This window comes from Camelus bactrianus, chromosome 16, assembly GCF_048773025.1.
Source record: "Camelus bactrianus isolate YW-2024 breed Bactrian camel chromosome 16, ASM4877302v1, whole genome shotgun sequence".
Taxonomy (NCBI): domain Eukaryota; kingdom Metazoa; phylum Chordata; class Mammalia; order Artiodactyla; family Camelidae; genus Camelus; species Camelus bactrianus.
In genome coordinates this window covers 31,952,677-31,971,237 of record NC_133554.1, presented here as the reverse complement: position 1 = coordinate 31,971,237, position 18,561 = coordinate 31,952,677, and the positions used below count along the sequence as shown (strand labels likewise).

Here is an 18,561-nt window from a genome sequence, read left to right as displayed (position 1 = left end):
ATGCACATGACTTTGGCTTGACCGATCAGTGTAGTAACCCTCCCTCAGGCAAGCTGATTGGTTTAAGGCAGAATATGTGATCTGAATGAAGGTCAAATTGGAGATCACCCTGTGATTTTTTTTCCCAGTCTCACAGAAAGAAGAGGTGGTGGAGTGTGTCTGGAATATCTATGGCCATCTTGACTTCACATGGAAGAGCTGACCTGAGAAGCCAAACAGAGGAAATCAAAGCCATGTACTGGTGAAAGATTCACGAAGACAAAGTTTAGGCACCTGGACCCAATTGTGCCTGAAGTCAGCTGTCCCTAGGAATTTAGTTATGTGAGTCAGTAAGCCCTCCCACCCATCTTTTTTCACTGAAGCCAATTTGAATTACATTTCTGTCTCTTGCAAACCAAAACAATTCTAATATTGAATCTACTCTTAAAAATATTTACTCAACTGTTATTTTTTTTTTCCTGCCTCAGGTTTATTTGTACAAACAGCACACGTAGACATGAGCCCCATGCAGACAGCAGCCCAGGGGTCACACTAGTCCTTATATCCTCACATCAATAGATGAAAGCCTCTTCTCTGGAGCCTTTGTAGGGGCCTGGGCGCCTTTGGGAGCCTGAGCCTGAGCGTGAGCCTGAGCTGGAGCTGCAGCTGCAGCTGAAGCTGCGGCCTTGGTCTGAGCCTTGTCCTTGGCCTTTGGCCGACAGAGCCTGAGACCCTTGGCAATGCAGGCACGAGCACGTTTCCCGAGCTTGGGGTGAGCAATATAGGCAAGTTGACTGAGACTTGCGGCTGCTGCCCTTTGGAATCTTGGGCTTGACCTCCTTGGGCTTTACGAGAGCCTTGATAGCCTCAGCACGTGCACTCATGGCCTTGGCGTTGTTGGCCTGCATCTCCTTCAGGCCCTTTTTGTTGTGCTTCTTGGCAAAGCGCATGTTCCTCAGGAACTTGGGGTCCACCCCCTTAAGAGATTCATACTGTTGTGATCAGTTTTTTGACGGCGTTTCTGTGCCATTTTCGGGACTGGTTGTGTGTGGTGTGGTTCTTCAACTTGGCCATACCTGCACCTGGAGGACAAGACCATAGATCAGGGCTGGGGGCTCGCCGTGCTGGGCCTACCGCTGCCACCCTGGTGGAGCTGGGAGATCCTGAATCACCTGGGACCGGAAGAGAAAGATACTCAACTGTTATTGAAGAAGGAAAAGTTTCAGAAAACTATGCATAAATGTTACAATATTTTTAATTTTAAAATATGTTTGTGCATATAAAAAAGTCTGGAAGGACACACACACACATGCACATGATTTGTAATTCCCAAGAAAGTGGCAATGAGAGCAGAGGGAATCCATTTTTAACCCTTAAGCACGTATTCTGACCAATCATTGTTCTAGGCTGGGGGCATAGCATTAAACAAAACAAACGAAGTCCCTGCTTTAATGCTTTAATGATGGAGGCATCATTTTTTTTTTTAAAGAAAGTCTATTAAATGAATGAATCCAATTCTCTGCTTTCACTATGCCTGTATGCGAGCAGATGAGTATCACTAGAGAAAAACACACAGCTGAAAAGACAAGGGCCAAAGAAAATGGTGGCTCTCGATGTTATATGGAGCCTGAACACAGCTTAAAATCTTCCTACTTTTTGGTGGTTAACTGCCTCTCCTGATCTCTAAAAAAAGTTCAAAATCTCCCATTCCTCTTCCTTAAACTCTTAAAAGAGTGATTGCAGTTGTGATTAGGACAGTTCATCAGTATTCTGTGTCTCTTCCTTCCTGGCACATGGTAAGATTCTACTTTCCTGCCCTTTGATGTTAGACATGGCCATGTGACTTGCTTTGGCCAATGAAAGGTGGATGGAAGTCATGTGTGTTACTTCTAGGTGAATGCTTTTAAGAATTGGTGGACAATTTGCCATGTTCCAGCCCCCCTGCCAGAGCAACCATCAATAAGCTAGCTGGTGTAGGCTCCATCCAACCTGGGTTGATGTGAGGATGATGTGAAACAGAGCCTCATGTCAACCCATCATGGCCATGTAGCCCAAGCTAGACACAAGCCACAATACTGTGGTAGTTCGGTTTCTCTAAAAAGCAGTTCTAGATAGGGTTAGATGTGCAAGAGATTTATTGGAGCAAATGCCTGCGAAGGATAAAGGGGCCAGAGTAGGCATGGAGGGCCATCAGAGCACAATGCAGTCTGACACCTTGAGAAGAGAGAAGGAATGACAAAGACTGGGCAGGGAAATTCACAGACTGTAGAGCAGTTCTAAGAAGCTTTCAGAAGTGCTGATGGAACTAGTCCCGAGCTAAATTTACCCATTTGAAGAGTCCCAAGTCCCACAGCAATGGGCCAGCACTAGCACCCCAATGGCTGAGTAGCAGAGGGGAAACATGTCCTTAAAACAAATGCAGTGAAGGATTCGTAAGGGCAGCAGCTGGGGCTGTCTGTCAACTATGCTCCACGTGGCAGTTTTCCTTGAAGGAAATCTGAGCAGCACATTTCAATGACCCCCAGAGCTCTTTAACCCAGGGGTCAGCAACTACAGCCCAAAGACTGGTTCCAACTTGCTACCTATTTTTATAAATATAGGTTTGTTGGAACATAGCCACACCTTTTTTTTTTTTTTACATGTTATCTATGGCTACTTTTGTACGACAATGGCTGAGTTGAGTAGTTGTGACAGAAACTGTAGTCTTTGCAGCCTGTAATAGTAGATTCAGCTTGCAAATCCTAAAGTATTTATTAGCTGACCCTTTGCAGGAAAAATTTACCAATTCCTGCTTTAACCCACTTCAGTCTGAGGATGGTTTATTGCCATAGCAAAACCTAGCCTCATCTGACTGTATATTGATCTAAAGGTATATTCTATCCTCACCTCCCACTTTACAACCTACTCTGAACTAGTTCTACAATTCCCATCCCCCTCAACTCTAATCAAATTGCTCTTTTAAGAGTGGTGGCTTACCTGTTTTAGTTCTTATCTGATTTGACCTCTCAGCAGCATACAGCACTTACCCATTTCCCGCTTCTTAAAACATACTCTCCTCCCAGCCTCTGGAACACTGTACCTTCTCAATTTTCCTCTTATCTCTTTGACCACGTTTTTCAGTCTCCTTGGCTCAACCAAACTATTTTTTTTTAACCATTTAAAAATACTGACATATAGTTAATTTACAATGTTGTGTTAGTTTCAGGTGTACTTTTCCAGATTCTTTTCCTTTATAGGTTATTACAAGATATTGAATATAGGTCCCTGTGCTATATAGTAGGGTCTTGTTGTTTATCTATTTTATATACAGTAGTATGTATGCATTAATCCTAAACTCCTAATTTATCCCTCCCTGCCCTCAACCCAACTATTAAATGTTCCTCAGGTTTTCGTTCTAGGCCTGCTTCTATCCTCACTCTCCAACATTCCTATGGCTTTAATTACCACTCATATTCTAGCAATTCCCAATTTAATATCTCCAGCTCAGATATAAGCTCCTGTCCTATATATTCAGTGGCACATGCAGGCCTCTCTCCACTAGGCTGTCAACTGTTCCAAAACTGATCTCATTGTCTTTTCCCTTAATCCTGTTTCTCCTCCTGAATTTTTAAAGTAAATGGTAGTTTCATCCACCAAGTTGTTTATACCAGAAATCTGAATCTTCTTTGATTCTTTATTCTCTTTCACCCCACACTCTAGATCCAATCATGAAGTGCGGTTTTCCTACCACCAAAAAATAATTTGTCCATGTTTCTTTACCCTCATTACCATGAACTTAATCCAAGCTGCCTTTTTTATTCACCTAGACAACTGCTACAATTTCTTAACTGATGTCGCTATTTTTGTTCAAGTGTTCCTCCAATCAAATCCTCACACTGTAATCAGAGACTTTTGCCAGTGGGAATATAGGAACAAATAAGAAATAAATAGAATATGGTAGACTTAAACCCAATTACATTACTATTTATGTAAAATGTTAAGTGGGCCAAATGCTCCAATTAAAAGAGATAGATGTCAAACTATAATAAATAATCCAATTATATGCTATTTACAAGAGACATATCTTAAATATAAGGAAACAGAAAGGTTAAAATTAAAGGAGGAAAAAAGATACAATGCAAGCACTAGCCAAAACAAAGTTGGTGTAGCTAAATTACTATCAGACAAAGTAAACTTTATGGAAAGAAGTACTATGTAAAACAAAGAAGAGCACTTCATGAAGATAAAATGGTCAATCCAACAGTAAGACATAATAGTCCTAAATTTATATGCACCTAACAATGTAACGTTAAAATATATAAAGCAAAAACTGACAGAATTAAAGGAGAAATAGACAAACCTTCAATCATAATTTACATTTTTAACATATCTCTCTCAGTAACTGACAGAATAAGTGGACTTTGAATATCAGTAGAGAAATGGATGATTTGAACAACATAATTAACAAATTTCCCTAAATGACATTTACAGAATACTATAAAAAACCAGGGGGAAACTAACAACTACAGAAGGCACATTATTCTCAAATATCAATTTTCACACTTAACAAAAGTGACCATATGCTGGGCCATAAAGCAAGTCTTAACAAATTTCGTTATTAAAATCATGCATAGTGTATTATTTGGACTCAGTGAAATTGAAATCAGTAACTAAAAGATAGCTAGAAATCCCCCTCCTCCAAAGTTCAGAAACTAATAAGCCTCTAAATAACCAGTGGAGCCAAAGAAGAAACCACAGTGGAAATTACAAAATATTTTGAACTGAATGATAATGAGATACAAATAAAACCATACTTAAAGAGAAATATACAGGGGGGAGGGTATAGCTCAAGTGGTAGAACACATGCTTAGCATACAAAAGGTCCTAGGTTCAATCCCCAGTACCTTTTCCAAAAATTAATAAACCTAATTACCTCCCCCACCAAAAAATAAAATTAAATAAAAAATAAAACAACTTTTAAAAAGAAATGTACAAATTTATATATTAGAAAAAAAAGACAAAAATCAGTTACTTAAGTACCCATTTAAAGAATCTTTAAAAAGAACAACATTAACCCTACCAAAAAAAGTAGAAGGAAAAAACATTAAAGACAAGAATAGAAATCAACAACGTAGAAAAAAATGCAATAAATAAAGTCAACAAAGTCAAAAATTCGTTATTTGGAAAGACCAATAAAATTGATAAAAACATAGCAAGAAAAATAATGGGGGGCACAAATAACTAATATTAGGAGTAGAAATGAAAACATTACTACAGACCCTACAGGTGTTAAAAAAAAATAAGAATACTACAAACAACTTCCTGTCAGCATTTGAAAATTTTGGTAACATGGGAAAATTCCTCTAAAAAACCACAACTTACCAAAAATATCACAGGAATCTCCAAAAATAGCACAAGATATTCTGAATTTTGAGGTCACAATAGGCTTATATTTGTTAAAGAAACTGAATTCTTAATTTAAAATCTTCCCACAGAGAAAACTTCAGGCCCAGATGGCTTCCCTGGAGAATTCTTCCAAACATTTAAGGAAGAAATAATACCATGTTACACAAACTCAGAAAATAGAGAAAAAAGGAACATTTTCCATCTTATTTTATGACATTTAAATAACTTTGACACCAAAACCTGACAAGGATATTATAAGACAAGCAACTTATGGTCAATATCTCTCATAAACAGAGACAGAAAAATCCTACACAAAAAAAACCCCAAATCAAATTCATATATATTTTTAAGGTAATTTACAATAATGACCAAATGCAATTTTGTCCAGCAATGAAGTTTGGTTTAATATTCCAAAATCAACCTATACAACTAATCATATAACAAAATAAAGTAGAAAAACTACCTGACCATTTTAATAGATGCAGAAAAAGCATTTGACAAAATTTAATACCCATTCACAATTTTTAAGACTCTCATATAACTAAAACAAAAGGGAATTTCCATACACCAGAAATTGACACAACATAACAGATTATACTTCAATTTTTTAAAAAAGGGGAAATTTCCTCAATTTGATAACTGCTGTTTCAGAAAAAAACTCTACAGTTGGCATCATATTTAATGGTGCAGTTTTGAATACTTTTTTCTACTGTTGGGAACAAATAAGGTTATCTACTCTCATTTCTTCTATTTCAACATTATCCTAGCTACCTCAATAAAGAAAGAAAACAGCTTGAAGGAATAATGATTAGAAAGGAAGAAGAAAATCTGGACTTGTATACAACCTGGTTGTGTACGTATAAAATCATAAGGAATCTACAAAAACTATTAGAGCTGATGAATGAACTTAACAACACTGTCAACATACAAAGATCAACTGTCTTTCTACATGATTGACCACAAACAAATGGAAAATTAAAATTTAAAAATACTATTGACAATATCAAAAAACATAAAATATCAATGAATAAATTTCATGGAAACTGTGGGAGAACTCTACATCAAAAATACAAAACATTGCTTAAAGAAATAAAAAACAACTTAAATAGAAAGACACCTCATGTTCATAGGTTGGAAAATGCAACATTGTTAAGATGTCATGATTCTTACATTGATCTACAGATTCAATGCCATCTCAATCAAAATCCTGGCAGGTTTTTAAAAAGTAGAAATTGACAAGATAATTCTATCATTTATATGGAAATGCAAAGGGCCTAAAATAGTCAAAACTTGAAAATAATATGTCATAGACCTACATGTAAAAAGCTAAAACAATAAAGCTTCCAGAAGAAAACATGGGAGAACATCTCTGCAGCCTTCGGGTAGGCAAAATTTTCTGAAGACAAAAAGGTTCTAACCATAAAAGAAAAAAAATGATAAAATGGACTTCATTAAAATTTTAAAATTCTGCTCATCAAATTATATCCTTATAAAATGAAAAAGTAAGCCACTGAGTAAGAGAAAATAATCATTTTATATATATATATATATATATATATGATATAGGATTTATATATAGAATAAGTAAATAAGTTCCATAACTCAGTAATAGAAACCCAAGCAATCCAAAGCTTTAAATAATCAAAAGACTTGAAGAGACACTTCACAAAAGACATTGGAATGGCTAATAAGTTGAAAAGATGTTCAACATCCTTAGTCACCAGTGAAATTCAAACTAAAAGCACAATAGGATGTACATCAAAGTAGCTAAAATTAAAGTCTCAAAATACTACATATTGAGAAGATACAATCATGTAAAATAGTACAACCATTTTGGAAAACGGTTTGGCAAATAAACATACATCTGCTCTATATTCCAGCACTCCTAGGTCTTATCTAAGAGGAAAGAAAACATGTCCATACAAAGACTTACACAAGAATGTCCATAGCGCCTGTATTCATAGCCCCAAACTGGAAACAACCCAAAGGTTCACTGACAGATAAGTGAATAAAGAAATTGTGATCAAATAGATGGAAATACGGAATATGATGGAAAACTATTCACCAATGAAAAGGAACTAATTATTGATGCATGCAAGAGTATGATAAATCTCAAAATATTATGATTAGTATAATAGCCAGACACAAGAGTACATACTGAATGATTCCATTTATATGAAGTTCTAGAACAAATTTTAATCTACGGGGAGAGAAATAAGAACAGTGGTTGCCTCTGGAGATTAACTGGAAAGGGGCATGAGGGCACTTACTGGGGTGATGGAAGTGTTCTATATTTTAATTGGGGATAGTGGTTATATGGGAACATACTTTTGTCAAAACTGAATACCTGAAAATCTGTACATTTTATTGTAAATTGGACCTCAATAAAAACTTTAATCAGATATGAGTAGCCTATCAATTATGTATAAACTGGATGTTTCAAGGAATTTAAAATAATTGTTTGGTTAAAAAATTACAGTTAGCATTATACTTAATGATAAAATATTGAATGTTCGTCTCTTAGTTTGAGAATAAGACAAGAAAGTCTGGTTTTAGCCAGTGTAATTAGGCAGAAAAAGACTATGAAGATTGGAACGCAAGACTATAATTATTTGAAGATGACAATTTTGTATGCAGAAAATCTAATAGAATCGGCAGATAAACTATTAGAGTTAATAAGTAAAATTAGCAAGGTTCCTAGATACAAGATATTCCAAATCAATTATTTTTCTATATACTAGCAATAAACAATTAGAAACTAAAGTTTAACAGAAAGCACAATATACAAGAACATTAAAAAAATCAAATACCTAGGAATAAATATAACAAAAGATGTACAAAACTGTTATACTGAAAACTAGAAACCAGTCTGAGAGAAATGAAAGATCTAAACAGAGAGCAATACCACGTTAACGACTTGGGAGACTAAATATTGCTAGGATAACAATTAGTTTATTAATTTTTAATAATTGAATGAAATATCAGTCAAAATCCTGCAAGGGTTTTTTTTTTTTTGTAGAAATTGACAAGCTGATTCTAAAATTTATCTAGAAATGCAAAGGAACTAGATTAGCCAAGGCAATCTTTTTTTTTGGTGGGGGGGAGGTAATTAGGCTTATTTATTTTATTTTATTTATTTTTTATGAAGGTACTGGGGATTGAAACCAGGACCTCCTGTATGCTAAGCACACACTCTACCACTGAGCTATACCCTTCCCTTGCCAAGGCAATCTTGAAGTGCAAAGTTGAAAGCCTTACCAGATAGCAAGACTTATTATTAAAGATATAGATGGATAAATAGATAGATAGGCAAATAGACCATTGGTACAGACTATAGTCCAGGAACAGACCTGCACATATATCATCACCTAATATACAACAAAGTTGCAACTGCAATTCAGTGGGGAAATGATGGTGCTTTTTCAATAAATGAGGCTACAGTAATAGAATATCCAGGTAGAAAAAAAATTGAAAGTTGGCTTCTATCTCAAACATACCCCAAAACTCATTTGAGATGGATCATAGGTAAAAGTGTGGAAGATAAAAAACAATAAAGCTCCTGAAAAAAATCATAGAAGGATATTTTTACGGCTTTGGGGAAGGAAAATATTTCTTAATCAAGACATAATAATCATTAAAGATAAAGTAAAAGATTGATATGTTTGACTTTATTAAAATTAAAAACCTCTGTTCATCAAAAGACATCATAAAGTTTAAAAAGCAACCACAGAGTCTATAAACAACTCCTACTAGTTAATAAAAAAAACAGCAATTCAATTTTCTAAAAATAGGCAAACCACTTGAATACACTTCACAAAAAAGGATGTCCAAATATCCAACAAATACATATGAAGAAGTGCTCAAAGCACTAGGCATCAGGAAAATGCAAATTACAACCTCCATGAAATACCAATGCACATCTACAAGTATGACTAAACTTTTTTAAACTGAAAATCTGTGATGGGAATGTAAATTGATATAATCACTCTGGAAAACTGCTTGACAGCTTCTATGAAAGATAAACATAGCCTGTCCTATGATCTAGCAACTCCACTCCTAGATACACAAGAAATATGAATGCATATTTCCAGTAAAAAAAAAATGTACAGCCAAAAACTGGGGAAAAAAATGTCCATCAACAGTAGAACGGATAAATTGTGTGACAGTCATACAAGAATTTTCATAATGAAAATGAAACTGCTGCATACAATATTATTGATGAGTCTCTCAGACGGCATGTTGAGTAAAAGAAATTAGGTTCAAAAGAATATGGATCACGTAATTCTATTAACATAAAGTCCAATAATAGGGGAAAAAAGAACAGACAAAACAAGTCCATGACGATAGAAGTCAGAAACATGGTTACCTGTGGGGAGGGATAGAGGTGTCTGGGGTGGGGGGAGCTTCTGGGGACTGGAAATTGTTCTATATCTTGATCTGGAAGAGATATATATATATAGGTATATACCATATACCTACAGAAAAATCCATCAAGCTGTAAGATGTGTGCACTTTACTGTATGCATGTTATACCTCTGTTAAAAAGTTTTTAAAAGATAATGATGTTGTTAATATTAATCACCTACTATTAGCATGATTGCTATATGCTAATAAATTTGAAAATTTAGAAGTGGGAAAATTCTTTAAAAGGCATAACTTAACTAGTGGGGAGTTCATGCTTAGCATGCACACGAGGTCCTGGGTTCAATCTCCATTGAAAAAAACAAAGCGCAGTTTACCTAAACCGATACAAGAATAAATTTTAAAATCTCACTAGTTGCATATCCATTAAGGAAACTGAATCAGTAATTGAAAGCCTAGTCACAAAGAAAACTCAGGACCCAGATGGCTTCACCAGTAAATTCTTCCAAATATTTAAGGGGGAGATAAAACTTATACAACAAACTCTTCCAAAATAAGAAAGAAAAGAAGCACTTCCCAATTTATTGTATGGGGCCATTATAACCTTGAAATTGAAACATGTTAAGGATATTATGAAGAAAAAAATTATAAGTAAATTTCTCTCTTGAACAGAAATGGAAAAAAAATCTAAACCAAATATTAGCATGTCCAATAAAATAATACATAAAAAGAATAATACATAACTTCAAACTGGGTTTATTCCAGGAATGCAAGATTTATTTAATCTTAGAAAATCAAACTTACTTATCTCTTTACCAGAATAAAGTACAAAACCCATATGATTATCTCAAAAGGTGCAGAAGAATTTGAAAAAGTTTGACACCCATTCATGATTTAAAAAAAAAAAAAAACTCTTAGCAAAGTAGGAAGAGAAGAAAATTTCCGTAATCTGATAAATGACAAACTACTGAAAGCCTTCTTCTGAGATAGAAAACAAGACAAGGATGTCCCTATCACCATTACTTAACATTGTACTAGAAATTCTAGTCACTGTAATAAAGCAAGAAAATTATACAAAGGTACACAGATTAAAAAGGAAGAATAACCATCATTATTCATAGATAATATAATAGTGTACATAGAAAATATATAGTGTAAATATGTATTATGTATATACATAATTAGTTAATATTGGTCAAACCTGCTATAATCTTACTGATTTTCTGTTTACTTATTTTATCACTTATTGAAAGATGAACATTGGAATCTCTGTATTAGTGAATATGTCTATTTCTCTTTGCAGTTCTATCAGGATTTGTTTTATGTATTTAGAAGCTTTGTTATTAGGGAAAAAAACCTTTAGAATCAATCATGTCCTTTTGTTGAAATGGCGCTATTATTATTATGAAATGGCCCTCTTTATCCGTGTAATAATCTTTGCTCTGAAATCTATTTTGTCTGATATTAATATAGCCCTTTAGTGTTAGTATAACATATCCTATAGCAGTATAGCCACACCAGCATTCTTTTGATTAGTGTTAGCAAGGTATATCTTTTTACTTTTTACTACTTATGTCTTTATTTTGTTGGTGGTGGGGGGAGATAGTTAGGTTTATTCATTAATTTATTTATTTTATTGGAGGTACTGGGGATTGAACCCAGAACCTCATGCATGCTAAGCATGTGCTCTACCACTGAGCCATACCACGCCCCGACTTGTGGGCTTCCTGTAGACAGCATATAGTTGGGTCTTTCTTTTTTTAATCTGCCTTTTAATTAAGTTGTCTAGACCATTTATTGATTGCGATTATTGATATGGTTGAGTTTAAATCTACCATCTTGGTTGCACAACTGTGTACATTTACTAAAAGTCAGGCAGACCACCAGGCTCTGCCCGAGTTACCCCTCCCTGTGCTGTGTTCTGGACACTCACTCCAAGCAGTAGGCTGGGACAGCTGTAGAGCTTAAAGCTTTGTTTCTCTTTTCTTAGGGATCCTTGTCCTGTGCTGCCTGATTTCTAATGTCTGAACCCCATTGCTTCATATATTTTGTCTGGCTTTTAGTTGTTTCAGATGAGAAAGTAAACCCATTCCCTATTACTCCATCCTGGACTAAAGCAGAGGTTCAGATCATTCATTTTAAACATTCGTGTCCCTCAATTCTGTGAAATTTTCTTGTATTAACTTTTTGTCAATGTCCTGCCCTCTTCATTTCCATCTTCTTTTTCTGAAACTCCTATTAGTCAAATATTGTACCTACTGGACTAAGTATTCTATCCTTACCACTCCCATCACTGCATTTTTCTCTTCCTGGGAGCCTCTCAACAGCAAGGGCTTTGTGAATTTTGTCTGCAGTTTACCATCAGAGGCTGGAACAACACCTAGCATATAACGAGTGATCAACAAATTTTATATCTTTACCATTTTGTGCTGCTACCCTCCAAGTGATTTTAGGGGGATGTTTTACTCTTGCAACCATTCTATTGTATATTTAATAAAGAACTCTTTCTTACTCTTTAGAGCTCATTTTTCACTGCATTCTATTCTTCTTAAAATAACTATGAGGGAAGGGTGTGTTTATGTTTTTTCTTCTTCTTCTTCTTCCTTTTTAATTTTGTCTTTCTGTTTCATGCTAGGATTATAGCAGCCATGGTAATGCACCACCCAGATCTCACTTCAAGAGAGCATTTGCCATGAGGAGTGTTGTCAGCTGACAAACTTCAGCTTCCACACTTTCCGAATCAATTGCAGCGTTTGAACTGAGGACACACTTTACCCAGGCAACTCCAGCCAATTACTGAGCACAGTCGGGGGTCTTACCACCTGGACATTTCAGCCCAGCAGGGTCTCCTTTCTAGTGGGCAATCTTGGCTCTGAAGACTCTGAGACTCTGAGCCGCACCACAGTCTGAAACTCCTCCTCCCCAGTCCTCCTTCCTTCCCCCTCTTCTTTCTCACACGTCAGTCCTGCATCATGCGCAGCCCCGCAGTCTGAAGACTTTCCCCGCCTCCTCCTGTTCCCTTTCCCCTTTACTCTCCACAAGCATTACCCACAATCAAGCTCTTGCGCTTCTAACTCCATTTGATGTCTGTTTCCCAGGACCTGAACTGACAAGGGAGTTTTCTTTATTTGCCAGGTGATCCTTGCACAGCCATTTGTATTTAAAGAAAGGCATTAAAAAGCAGACTGGAAGCAGGGAGGGTATAGCTCAGTGGCAGGGTGCAGGCTCAGCATGCATGAATTCCTGAGTTCAATCTCCAGTACCTCTATGTAAAAAAAAGTTTTAAAAAATAATAATAATTTTTTTTTTAAAAAGCAGACTGTAAGTTCCATAGGCACAAGTGAGGCTTTTTTACTGGTGTATTTTTGTTTTTAGTGATTGGGCAAAGAGCCAGCTATTTCACTGTAAACCCTCCAATTATTAGTATATGGAATTTTTCTTCAGAGAGTTTCAGTTTCTTCAATAAGAAGCTTGTGATTTTCTGCCTTTCTGTGCAGGGCAGTGGTGGAAAAGGTCAACTGTTCATCCACCCCATGACTCACCCCCGAACCTCTGCCCAGTCTGATGCTTTCAAATCCCTTTCCCCCTTACTATCATCTGTCTTCCTCTGCCCTGGTCACTAAGTCTGTGAGTCTTCCTCAATCCACATCAAGTCATCCAAAATATTGCTCAAATCCTTTATCTGCTGAGATATCATTTTCTCTGTCCTTGTAGATTTATGCCTTCCTTCTTTCTTTAGTAACATTTTAGTGGGATCTTAAAAGGGAAAGGAGATGTAGTTCATCATCATTAACTAAAAGCCTCCACATATGATTGATATTGTCTCACGACCATCTTGGCTGCTTTGTGGAGAATGGATTGCAAAGGGACGCGCATAGAAGCAAGAAAGTCGATAAGGAGGCCACTGCCATAGCAGAGGTGCACGATGAGGGTGACTGGGACTGGGATGTTGGCAATAGGGCTGAAGGGAAAGAGATAAATCAAGATATATTAAGGTAGTGGTTTTAAAAACATGCCCGCTAATTCTTTGCTATGCCTCCCATCAAGAGATGGAACTTAATTCTCCCCTTGAACGCAGACTGGACTTAGTGACTCATTTCTAATGAATAGAACATGGCAGAAGTAACAGTGTGGGACTTTCAAGACAAGATCAGAAAAGGCATTGCAGCTTGCTCTCTGCTCTCTCTTAGGTCATTCATTCTAGGTAAGCCAGCTACCATGTTATGAGGACACTCAAGCAGCTCTGTGATGTCCACATGGCAAGGAATATATGCTTCCTGCCAACCATCAGCACTACCTTAACAAGTATGTGAATGTACCCCGTTGGAAGCAGATCCTCCAGCCCCAACCAGCCTTTGAAATGACTGAACCATCATTGACATTTGACTGCAACCTCCTAAGAGACCCTGAGCCCAGCTAAATCATTTCTGAATTCCTGACCCAAAGAAGCTTGTGTTATATGACATGGTAAATACTTATTATTTTAAGCCACTAAATTTTGGGTGTAAGATATTACATAACAAGTGATAACTAATATACCGAAATTAACACAACATTGTAAATCGACTATACTTCAGTGAAAAAAAAAAAGAGAAAAAAAGAGGTAACTACTACAGAAAGTGAGGGAGAGAGGAATCAAAGACTTTTTTTTTGTAGTATAGTTAGTTTACAATGTTCTGTCAATTTCTGGTGTGCAACATAATGTCTCAGTCATCAGATCAGAATCAAAGACTTTTATTCTAGGTTTTGAGTCTTAAACAACTGGGTAGATGACAGTACCAATTATCAAAGTAGGAAGCTTGGAATAGGAAAAGGACTAGAAATCACAACATTGATCTTTTTTAATGGAGGTACTGGGGATTGAACCCAGGGCCTTGTGCATGCTAAGCACATGCTCTACCACTGAGCTATACCCACACCCCCTTCAAGTGGATTTTGAAATGCCTTTTAGACATCAAGTGGAGATATCAGGTAGGTGTTGATTATATGTTTCCAGGCTGGAGAAATAATTGAGAGTCCCTGGCATGGGGCTAGCAGTTAAAGCCATGGACACTCAGGGAGAAAAGGTGAAGGGTCCTGGGACCAAGCCCTGGGTCCCTCCCAACTTTAGAAGTAGGACAGAAGAGAAGGAATCAGACAAAGAAGGAGTGGCCAGCAAGACAGGAGGAAATTCAGGAGACAGTAGCAACTCTAAGCCAAGAGCAGAGAGAGTTTCCAGAAGGAAAGAGAGATCAGCTAAGGGACTAGCAGCAGAGCGAGAAGTTCAGAGAAGCAGCTCCTCCCCAGTGACAGTTGTTTTAAATTAACCAGGCTTAATAGTAAGCACAACAGTTACCATTTCCTGAGTGCCTACCAAATGCCTGGCACTTTAATACATTTTCTTGTTGAATTATCACAGTAACTCCAACATTACCCCCATTTCACAGATGAGGGAACTGAGAGGCAGAGAGATTAACTCACTCAAGATCACACAGTTTGTGAAGTGGCAAAAGCCCAGTTGAAATTCAAGCATGGGGGACACCAAAGGCCAGGATCTTGACCACAAGGGATGGGCAGGATGCCAGGGGTCTACTTTTATTTTCTTTTTGCATCTCACCATGAGTGGGTTTTCTCAGTTTTTTGTACCAGGCCCTGGGGAACCTAAGCAAATTTAGGCCTCACAGGGGGGTGTTCCCCAAAGAGTGAGCAAAGAAAGAGGTGGGAAAGAGGACCAAGCCAGGGGGGCGGCTGGGGGAGGGGGTGGAATCTGTGCCTTTTGCCTTTAAAGGAGCAGCATGCAAATTATATTCAAAGCAATATGTAAATGATATGTAAATTGCATTGCAAATGAGCATCTGTTCTTTTTGAGTCAACAGCTCAGGCACTTTTGGGTGAGCCCTCCCCAGCTTTCTCCCCAGGTTGCCCAGGGTCAGTATCTTTTGCAGGGTCTATTAAGTAAACTGGAGAAGTAGCAGGTGCCTCCTCCAAGGCAAACTGGGCTCTGGACAGGAAGAAGAGGGCTGCCTACTATGTCCAGGTAAGTCATTTATCCACACTCTCATCTGACAAATATTTGTTAAGTACCTACTGGTTGTAGGTCCAGAGGCAGATGAAGTAGACAAGTAGGAGACTCATTATTTCCAACTTCTGGGAACATATTTTAGTGGGGAAAATAAATAGATGCAGAAAAGACTCCAGTATCATCTAGAGTCTGCACCAAGTTTTCTCAGCCTCAGCTCTGTTGACATTTTGTGCCAGGCAGTTCTTTGTTGAGGGGGACTATTCTATGCATTTTAGGATATTTGTCTCTCTTTATCCATTAGATGCCAGTAGCACTCTCTCCCCATTTGTGACAACCAAAAATGTCTCCAGACATTGCCAAATGTCCTCTGGGGTGGGGGTAGGGGACCAAAATCACCCCAGCTGAGAACCACTGCCATGAGCTCTTTGGGTGAGTCAACATAGTCAGTGAGCTAGGGGTTCACCTTCAAGGACCCACGTTGTCCCATATTTTTGTATTTTAACCATTGTGGAAGGCAGACAGTCTTTCTCAAATGTCTCATCTAACTTCTTTCCATGACCTTCCCTTGACATCTCAGGTCCTCACCCTGAGCATGTGCTATTACTCAGTCCAGCCCCCAGAGATTCTTAAGATGCGATCAAGGTCACTCCTAAACTAAACGGCCCCAGCCTTGAGCCCTTCAGGCTTTCATGTCTGCTTTTTAGCATTATTCTATCTCTTCTTCCCTTGTCATCAAGTTGTCACCTGCGGGACTGTCACTTACACTCCCATCTCTACTGGCCTCCGTTCCCTTTGATTGGCAGCTTCTAGGAGTTAAAAAACTAGATTTTGCAGATCAGTGTTTTTCTAACTGTGCTCTGCCAAGCACTGGGAGTCCTGCGGGGCCTTGCAGAAACCCCTGGTGGATGGCGGGAGGGGTTGGAAAGGTTTCCAAGAGGTAGGAGGAGTAGAAAGGCAGGTTTCCCTACCCTCCAGCTTCCATCATAGCAGCTGGACTTTTCTCGGTTTTGTTTCTCCCTGCTTCTGCATGATATCCTTTGGACAAAATGTCCCAAGGATAAAAGGCGTTGTGAGACCTAGATGGGGGAGGTTGTAAGAGTAGAGGACTCCCTAACATGTAAAATCTCTGTGCTTTGGTGTGCAGTTGGTGGTGTCCATCATGGTTGTTTGGAGGTCCTTTAAGCTTCCTTCTCAGCTCCGTATTAGTGGGTGGCTGGTGGGGATGCTGACAGGAAAGCATCACTTTACATAGAGGCCAAACCCTCTGTGTATGTGAGCAGGAGACTGGACCGGAGGCAGACCAGGCCTCCAGGCTTCCACATCAGATCATGATACCTCTCCCTGGGTAGAGGAAACCCCAGGAAACGAGGGCCCTAATCCCCCCAGATAGCAAAACAGAGAGTAATTGCACTGAAGTGGCAGGAGAAAGAACTGAGGCAAGACACCTGAGGGAGGAGCAGTTGGGAGCAGCTGTGGAGCAGCCAGCTCTGGGGCAGAAGAGGGTCCAAGCTGCAGGCTGAGGGATAAGCACACCCACTTATACACACACCCCTTCCTGGCCCCTGCCCCAACCAGGGCTGAGTCCAGCACAGATAAAGCTCCAGGCCCGGCAACTTGGCAAGGGGTGGGGGAGCAGGGTCTGGGGCCACACCACATCCTCCCTTCTCTAAGAAGCCCTTTCAGCCGGACTCTTGCCAGACTGTGGCAGAATGTGTGGGGATCTTGTTCCCAAGGGGCTCGGGGGATACAGCAGCCTCTCCCTCCCCGCCCCCCAACCCCCGCCACCCGCCGACCTCCAAGCCCGACCGAACCCTCTGGACACAGGCACAATCAGGCATTTCATGCCTCACAAGGGTCAGAATGAAAGGCCTATGTCTGTCTGCTCTCCCCTCCCCCTCTTCCATCTTCAGATTTTTCCATCTGCCCTGGGGCCAAAGCCTCATCTCTCTCCCTCCTTTCCCCCTCCTGCTCGCTAAATTCTTTACAAATATCTGGGAACAGAAGGGATTGCTGTCAATATTCTGCACTGCTTGCCACTAACTCAGATCTGTCACATGCCGGGGAGGGAGTGGAGATGCAATGAGCCTCCTCTATCACTCATGAGAACCAGCCAGCTCAATGACAGCCCAAGGTCACACAGCACCAGCCAGACCTGCCGTACTCCTGCCCATTGCCTCCTTCCCACTCTGCCCTTCTCCATGGTTTGCCCTGTGGATGGGGGAAACCAGATTAGAGGATGAATCCCTCGCCACTTCCCCATGGAGCCAAAAGGCTTCTCCCTTCTGGAAAATCCCCAGACACTGAAATGACCGAGACCTGGAGGAGTTGCTGAACCTAAAAACCAAGTTCACATCAGAGGTCAATGGCTGTGTGCCCCGAGGAAGGTGGGGCTCTCCGTGCTGGCTGCTGATCTCTGATGTATTCTCCCCCACCCCACCCGGAGACCGAAGCCAGACCAGCAGCCAGGAACTGGCGTCACCACTCTCCAAGTCCCACCGCCACCACCCGTGAGCAACCATTCCGGGGCTTGACATTCTGTCAGCTTCACACCAGCTCCCAGGGCCCCAGCCAGGAGCGCTTCCTGGATAAAATATTAAACATGCAAATCTGAGACAGTGCCTTAACGAGCGACAGACTGCACGACCACAGCCTGGCAAAGGAGACGCATGCCGTCCGGGGGTGGGGGGTGAGAAGTATATATAGATATAGACTTTGGATCTATCTGTGCAACGTGTGTATGAGGCAGAGAACAGCAGGGATGGAAAACTACCGCAGCAGCCTCCAGCTCGGGTGGCCTGAGGTCGGCAGGAGGCTGGGGGTGGGAGGTCAGGAGG

At 39.4% G+C, this 18,561-nt stretch overlaps 1 pseudogene; it reads right to left on the bottom strand.

Moving 5' to 3' along the window:
• Positions 1 to 463: 463 nt before the first annotated feature.
• On the bottom strand, positions 464 to 1,053 carry LOC105073336 (large ribosomal subunit protein eL29 pseudogene; annotated as a pseudogene).
• Positions 1,054 to 18,561: the final 17,508 nt, after the last annotated feature.